The 8,575-nt window shown below is 43.4% G+C and overlaps 1 pseudogene; it reads right to left on the reverse strand.

Moving 5' to 3' along the window:
* Nucleotides 1-228: 228 nt before the first annotated feature.
* On the reverse strand, nucleotides 229-1,585 carry LOC139823415 (uncharacterized; annotated as a pseudogene).
* Between the last annotated feature and the right edge of the window lie 6,990 nt (nucleotides 1,586-8,575).

Genomic DNA, 8,575 nt, shown 5'->3' on the forward strand with positions numbered 1-8,575 from the left:
TTTCGTTTTTCTTTAATAAAAAAAGTTTTTATTAAAAAAAAACCCTTTGTTCACGAACAAGCCCTTGATACACAGAATAAGTACGAAAAAAATTTAGGTCGATTGCTTTAACGGTTCTCGAGATATCGTGGTCACCGCACGGGACTTTTTAGAAAAATGTAATTTCGAGAAAAACGCGTTTAAAGTTTGCGGTCTAGTTATCAGTAAAGTATAATTTAATTTTTTAACTTACACAAAATCATCGATTCCAGGCCCATAAAGTAAGCCTTCTGCTGCCAAAGTCACCTCCAAAGCGTCAATTTTCTCCTGTCTACGACGCTTTCTGGCCTCTCGTGTATTTTCTTGCGCGCGGCGCTCGGCAGTGGCGACGCGTTCCTGGTCTTCGTCTCCCACGAATGCATGGGCATTTGGGCCAATAGAAATTCCCATCGCTTGCATTATTTGTAACATAGCTTTTGAGCCTTCGTTAAAAACACAAGCTGACACATATGCAGCTATTTCAATTGGTATTAAGCCGCTTGGAAGAATTTTTGGACTGATTTTCCAAATCAGTTGATTAAAACTTTCGTTGTTATTTTGCGTGAATCCACCAACACATCGATCTAATAACTCTTGTTTACTCAAGTCCTTGTAAATTGGTTTGATGGCCATCAAAACATTAGTCGGCAAAGCGTCGTAGGTGTGTATAAAACTTTTTATTTTTCGCTTCTGATTGCTTGGTAACTCTGCGTACGCGCGCTGCCATTCGCACCACGATTCCGCTCCCGCCGGGCAGAGGTCATGCTTTGGATTTTCGTTTGTTGAACTGTAGTGATCATATGTAGCCCAAATAGCTGTTTTCATATTCTCTGTTGAATCATAATTTCTACGTATAGCTAGACCATAATAAACTGTTAACTTATCGATCATTTTACCGGTTAGTTAGCCTTTGCCGCCGAGCCCTTTATTTTTCTTTTTACACTCACGTAATCGCGTGCCCATTCTCTTTTGGACGTAACCGATGCATTCTTTTTTATTTACAGTAATGTCTTCATAAGGCGCGGCATTTAAAATACCGGAGTACGTTTTTGAATCACCGTCTCCGATGTAGTTCTCGTACTTGACACCGTGCAGAGTTTCGGAACGCTTGAACATTTCAATAATCGCCTCGACCTCCATTTTACCGGATGATTCCTCGTGATTTGCCGTGCATTCGGCTTCATGATTTTCGAGCCATTCTTCATATTCAGAAGTATTTTGTTTTTTATTCCAAACTTCGCACATTTTACAATAAGCACTTTTTACCATGACATCGAGCACTTTACCGCTATAATAACCAATTATAGAAGTGACACCAAACAGATGTAAAACCTCGCTTTTTCCACGTTCTGTCCCCTGAAACAGTTAGTTTTGTATTATCCTGTCCAACGGTTTGCTCCATTTCTTCTTTAGCAGCTTTTTCAAAAAGCACATCACGAACAGTTTTGGCGCACGAGTGAATGTGCTTTAAAATGATTTCATAGGTCGTGTGATAGAAAAACTTCGGCATGTCCATGAGTCCACAAAACTTTTGAGCACCTTTTAGTCCTAAACCAAGAACTCTCATCGTAAATATAAAACGTCTATTAATTTCGTAAGAGTGATTTATAAAATTGCACGAAGAAATTTCCTGTGGCCGGCACTGATCACATAAAACAGCAATTTTAAATCCTAGTCTTCGAGTACTGGCTGTCTGAAACTTTATATCACTATTGCATTTTTTGCACTTCACAAGCATTGCGATAGCCGAAAATACAGAAACAAAATTGATAATTCTATACTCTATAGAATTATCTTGCGGCACCACGATCTTTTTCTGCAACTCGATTTTTTTTCTAGATGCACTAAAACTTACTTCGTTTATCTCCGCTGTCTTAGGGTTGAAAGATTGTTTTCGCTTCTTTGACCTTGATTTGCGCGCTCCTAGCAGTGCTCTTTTGATTCGTGTGACTTTTTTATTCGAATTCATCGTGAAAAATAAAGCAAACACGCGAAAATTAAAGCAAAATACAGCAAAATCGAAGTAGGGCCGACCTTGAGCGCGCAGCTGCTGCGCGCTGCTTGCCGCCGCGCGCTATCTGCTCTCGGAGCGGTACGTTCAAATTCGCATAACTTTGTCAATTTTCGTTTGATTGATATGGAATATCAATCAAACGAAAATTGATTTTTCAGAAAACATTCTTGAAATGGCGTACTTCTAGAATATGCAAAAACCTAAAAATCGATTTTTTCGACTTTTTTAACTAGGCATGACCCCTTAAAGTAAACTAATGTAAGAATTGATATTTGTTAGATTAACGCATTTGCAATAACGTAATTAATTAGGGTGCGTGATTATTCTACATTGATGGATCGATAATCATAGGAATAGTTTAATTAGATTTAAGGTGGTATGTCCATATAACCTATGAAAACAGATCGATGCAGTTTTTTCAGTAAAAGTAATTAAGCAACTGACGAATCTTCATGCTAAATTTGAAATGGATTGACCGTGTAGTTTCCGAGATATTATTGTCTAAAAATATGCTTTTTTCCCTATCTTAAGCATTGCGTTTATGGCGGACGACGCGTGAGAGACCGTAATTTTGAGATAAATTGATGGTAGTAAATTATAGAAAAGACAGATCAGGTTGAAAATTAGAATAAAAACAGAGGAGTGTCTTCCGAATCATATGGTACCAAAGCCAATAATCTCAACCGTATAGAATGTTCACAAAATTAGTTAAAAGACATCGATTTCAGTCCATTCCTCACTGTGATCACAAACCTTCGGATATGTGGCAACGTCGCGCTTTGAATTTATAACGCGAGTTGCATAGGTTAAAACGCGGTTGTTCGTTCATGATATAAAAGTAAATGTTGCACTTAAATAAAATTAACCTCTAAGTTTATTGCTCCGAACGATACACGTGCAACCATTTGTTTACATGAATGTTGCGACGTTGCCACATCTGAAGCTCTTCTGTACTACGCTAAGAAAATTGGACTATTTTCATTCGCCTCTTTTTTATTATTGATTATTTATTCGATTTGTGATATACAATCATTTTGAGAAATTCATTAATGAATTTAGTCGACTATGAAAGTGTATGAAATTAGAAGTTTTAAAATGAGGTTTATTTTGACTCACATAGTCGCGAATAAACCACCTTAAGGCTTACTGATAAGGCATAAGAAAAGAGAAGATCATATAGTTGTCATTTTCAATATTTAATATTTAACATTTTCAATTTCATAATTTTCGCAATATTACGTTGAGATTCAGGAAATTTCCTGTTAGCATGTTTTGATCGTAGATAAACTTGTTTACGTCGACAAGGAATGTAAAACAAGAGAGACAGCTATATGATAGAGCGAGAGGGGGCATGCCAAATGTGCGAGGCGTGTTCATCCAAGCGCCGCGGCGCGCCGGTTGCGCATGCCTGAAGCGGTAGAAGGGAGATTCCGAGGGGACTTCGTGATCTTTCTACGAGCGACCAGCGTTGCGTGCGGACGTGGGTAGAGGTCTTTCCTCGACGATCTTTCTAGAAGTGCGGACGTGATACTTAAAGAATATCGTTATTCGAGAAATCGTATAATACGCATATGAAAGACAAGTTTCGCGATAAGCGATTACTGTTAAGAAGTCTTAACACATCGTTCGTTTTCACGAATATTTAACACGATATTAATCAATAATTGATACTTTCGAGATTGTACCCGGGCAACACCCGTTAACAGTTTGTCATTCCGATGCCTTTTCAATAATAAATATTTATATTCTTGTTTTTGTTAAGGTGGTCCTTTCGCGGACCCAGCTAGTCAAGTAACAGTTTGTCATGAGGTAATTGAAAACAAACATATTGACAAACATTACACAACATCCCAATAATTATAATAATATAACATGATTTTACACGCACGATTTAATCGTATTTAATTATTTACTAATTTAAAAAATATCAATAGTAGTGCAGTTGGACTCGATTAGGTTATGTTGTGATCGGAACAACGATTGAAAAGGTGAAAATTAATTTCTAGCCACTTACTACTTGGGCTGAATTATACGGTCGCCACTGTATTTTAAGGCTCAAATACAGAAACCTCTCGAACTCGCGTGGTCCCTCTCTTCCTTCCAGCTCAATGGCCGCCGTGTTCTACGCCGCAGACGTGTTCAAGGTCGTCGACCACGCCCTTGTTTAGCGACGCGTAATCTCCGTACGTTTGGATAGGAATTTTACTGGGATCGCGATTGAAATCACTTGTTTTTGTAATAAACAAATAACAATTTATTATTCTTCTCACTACAGCAATCTCCGTGTAGGAACGGACGCGTTCGCTCGATCGCGTGTAACAATACGTCGAGTGTTCTCGAACCGCCGTCTCGTTTTCTCGAATGCGCGATATGACACAAGGAATTGATATCCCGGATCGCGCAATTGCTTCTAACAATCTTTCTCAACGGTAACTCATGCTAACAGCACAAGCAATCAACGGGATAAGTCGGCCGGACTCGTATTTTACTGCGTGGCTTCGTCGACGCTACGTAATCTCGCAACGGACTTTCCGCGTTGATATCACACGCGCTTATCGTAGGCGGTATACGGGATAAGCAAGCCGAAGTCGAATTTGTTATGCGCAACGGTATACGTGTTGACGCTTCGATATCTCACGGCGAACTGTCCACGAGGGACGGGTGTGGTTCTCCCACCTAAACGCGACGCATGCGCCGACGTGCGCAAACGGGCGCGAAGCCATCCTATTGGCCGGTCGTGCCTGAAGTGTAAATGGTACGACTCCCTGAGTACCAAAAGTGCAACGGTTCATATGCCGAGTCGTTTACGTTGACTCGGCATCTACACTTTTAGTGAGATGCCGCTCTCTAAGGCGTAAAGACGCGAATTGGCTATCGCCCGCGCGTGAACCAATCGCGCCGCTGCACCGCGAATTTCGCGTAAGCGGACACAGAGTCACTAGGCTTGCACCGAGTGACTCTCCACGTATGAAAGTCACATCGACGAATCCCTACGAAACCAGGTAAGTATGCGTATAACGCAATCGTAATTAATCTTTCTCTTTTTCTTTCAGGTATCCCGGATCGTTCAAGGAATCGTCTCATTTTGTCACCGGCGGTGATCAACGGTAAGTAAAATAGGTAAGTATAATAAAAGCGACTTAATCTATCGCACGCAATAATGAATAACATAAGTAGGAGGGTAACATATACTCCGAGCCCCAGGGATCTCGCTTGCGGTTAGCGGGGTCGGGGGGGGCTTCGCTGCCGCGGGGGGAGCGCCGTAAGCGGTGGGCGAGGGGGTCGAGGGACGGTGTAAAGGGTCACCGGAGGGGGGGCTATGCGGGGGGAAGAGATTACTGGGCGAGAGGGGAAGCGCGACGCGAGGGGAACATCGGTTAAAGTTGGGTGTGGCAGAGCCGCCAACGGGGGGGTCGGCGCGGGGCAGGGCCGCCAACGGGGGCTCGATGCGGGGACGCGGGCGTTTTCCGAGGGGGCGCTCGGAGCAGCGCTCGCGCCGTTACCGACCGCTTTGGAAAATCGCGCGCCAATTTTTTTTGTTTTTTTTCTTCGTCGTCGTCGCTCGCGCGCGTTCGGGCGCGTCCGAACTCGTTCGAACTCGTTCGAGGTCGCTCCTCTGGACGTTTCGGGGGTGGGGAGAACGACGCGTTCGAGGTGGTTCGTTTCGCGGGGGGGTCTCGCGCGCCCGTCTTCGTCGTCGTCGTTTTTTTTTACTCTCGGTCCGAAGGTCGTTTCAATCCGCGTCGCGACGGGCAGGATGTAGTTTTCTTGCCCATCCCGACGTATCGAGATCGAGGGAGATGACTCGTCTCTTCGTTTGATCGATTCGTACGATTCGCGATAATTTTTTTAACGCGCGTTCGAACTCGTTTGCGGTCGCTCTCGTCGTTTCCTCCTTTTGTTTTGTGGTTTTCCTGCCCATCCCGACGTATCGAGATCGAGGGAGATGACTCGTCTCTTCATTCGATCGATTCGTACGATTCGCGATAATTTTTTTAACGCGCGTTCGAACTCGTTCGCGGTCGCTCTCGTCGTTTCCTCCTTTTGTTTTTCTTTTATTTTTTCGGAGGATGCGGCGAGCGGTTGTCGTCATTCCGGGTTTTTTCGGAGGATGCGGCGAGCGGTTGTCGTCATTCCGGGAAAGAGCGCGTCCGGCAGGGGGGTACGTCCTCCGTTGAGATGACGAACGGGGGGGTATAAATTGAACGGGCGCGCGAACGGCGCGGCAAACGGTTTTTTTTCTACGAGGATTCTAGAGCGCGGTCGAGAGTTAATATATTTGTAAAAAAAATACGGTATGGGAACGGACGGACGCTATTGCTCGTCGATGGTGCGTTTGCTTCGCGGCAGAGAAGTCGGATTTCGAAACGTACTCGCTGGCACTGACACGTGGTGTCCCAAGCATTCTAGATCGCATATTAGTAGAACCGAACACAAGTGGTGGTGTCCCAAGCATTTCAAATCGCATATCGGTAGAACCGTACACAGGTGGGGGGCTTTGGACTCATACGTTAAAACATGTTGGTGTATGGTTCGCGGCAGCGTCCGTAACGTTTACGACGAAGGATCGACGCACGAGTTCTGTTTACAGTGTGGAGGGAATCGTAAAATAGGTTTGTAGATACTTATGATTACGCCGAAACATTAATGTGGTGGATTGAAGATGGAGATTTTTTATTTTGATATAGACGTCAACGGTGCAAATGTAGCGTCGGCGATACGTACTCGCGAATGAACGATCGCCGTTGTGATGTATTCACCTACGTTAGTAATAGGCAAACATAAGCGAAATGGCTAGTAGCACCTGGCTGCTCGGAGACAGTGCTTTCCGCAGGGTCAGAGCCGTGCCGACTCCAGGCCAGCACGCAGGCGCTCCGGCACTGCCGCTAAGCTTATCGCGCGGTATTAAATATAATTGATATTAGAATAATTAATACGAGTGTTTATTAATTACCCCTCTGCCCTCGCCCAAAACACAACAACTTGGCGACGAGGAATCCAGAACCGACGTGCGCGAGTGCAATTATACAGTAACGCAAAGACACGTGCGAAGAGCCAAGTTTCGAGACGTGAGTGCCGCACAAAAAGGAAGCGCCACTAATGGCAGAAAAGCCAAAAGGAACAGCGTGGATTCAAAATCTCAACAAAGCAGAAATTATCGAAGAGTTAGAAAGAAGAGGTGAAACTTTCGAAGAATCGGACACCTACGATAAATTGAGAGAACAATTGAGAGAATCGATCAAAACGGAAAACGAAGAGTACACGACGCCGGAAAATTCAGAACCAGAAACTGAGGCGGACGGAGAAGACAACATGGCCGATCAGAAATTCGAGTTTCAACAAAACGACGACTGGGAACTTTTCGAGGAGAAGCTCGACTGTTTGTTTATTGCCAAGAACATAACAGACAACAAAGTGAAAGTGGCCACCCTAGTGACGAAATTAGGCCTTGAGCCACATGCACTTCTCAAGCAGCTAATCGCACCAGCAAAAATCAAAGACGGCAAGTACGAGGACTTGACGAAGGCATTATCGGAACATCTAAAACCGAAGCCATCAGAAGCCATGGAGCGATGCACCTTCCACACAACAAAACAGGAATCGCACGAATCAATTACAGACTTCATAGCGAGACTAAAAAAATTGGCAATTTATTGCAATTTTACAGAATTAGACAACGCAATTCGAGACCAATTAGTGTGTGGAATCAGCGATAAAGACACCAGAATAAAGCTGTTTGAAGAAAAAGAATTAACATTGGGAAAAGCGCGAGAAATAGCGATAGCGCGAGAAGCAGCAGTGAAAAACGCCACAAATTCAAACATTACGCTGGTGAATAAAAGCGTAAGAAACGAGGTACACGTTATACAAGGTGACGAGCAGAGAGCATGGCAACGCAGAGGCCAGCGAGCGGTACGAGGGAAGGCGGCCAGCGACCAGCACAACAACAACACGCAGCAGCAGCCGAGTCAACATTCCACGGGATCACCGAAAGCGGTTTGTAATTGCTGCGGAAAGGTAAATCACTCGAGTAGCGAATGTCGTTTTCGGTATTATGTATGTAATAAATGCAATAAAAAAGGGCATTTAGCAAGAGCGTGTAAAAGCGGTAAAAACGTAGCGCAAAAGTCGAACAAAATAAAAAAATTAACCGAAGATAGCGACGAGTCAGATAAAGATAGTGAGGAAACGCGAGATCACGAAAATGAATTTTTTTCCATTAGACAAAATTATGTAACAGACTCGTGTAAAGGAAATAGCGCAGCTGGAAATAGAGAAAAGCGTAAAAGCGAACTTCGAAACGATTGTACGAAAGAGATATTTAATTACACAAGCAATAATAGAACAGAGTTACTACCCATGTATGTAGAGTTAAAAATAAATGGAGAAAAGCTTGATTTCGAGATTGACACGGGTACATTTGCAACCGTAATTTCAAAAAAAAAAACGTATAATAAATATTTCAGTAAAAGTAAAATCACGCAAACAAAAAAAGACTTAAGAGCGTACGGAGGACACGCACTAATACCACTAGGCGAACTA

The sequence above is a fragment of the Temnothorax longispinosus genome, chromosome 12 (assembly GCF_030848805.1).
Source record: "Temnothorax longispinosus isolate EJ_2023e chromosome 12, Tlon_JGU_v1, whole genome shotgun sequence".
Lineage (NCBI taxonomy): Eukaryota > Metazoa > Arthropoda > Insecta > Hymenoptera > Formicidae > Temnothorax > Temnothorax longispinosus.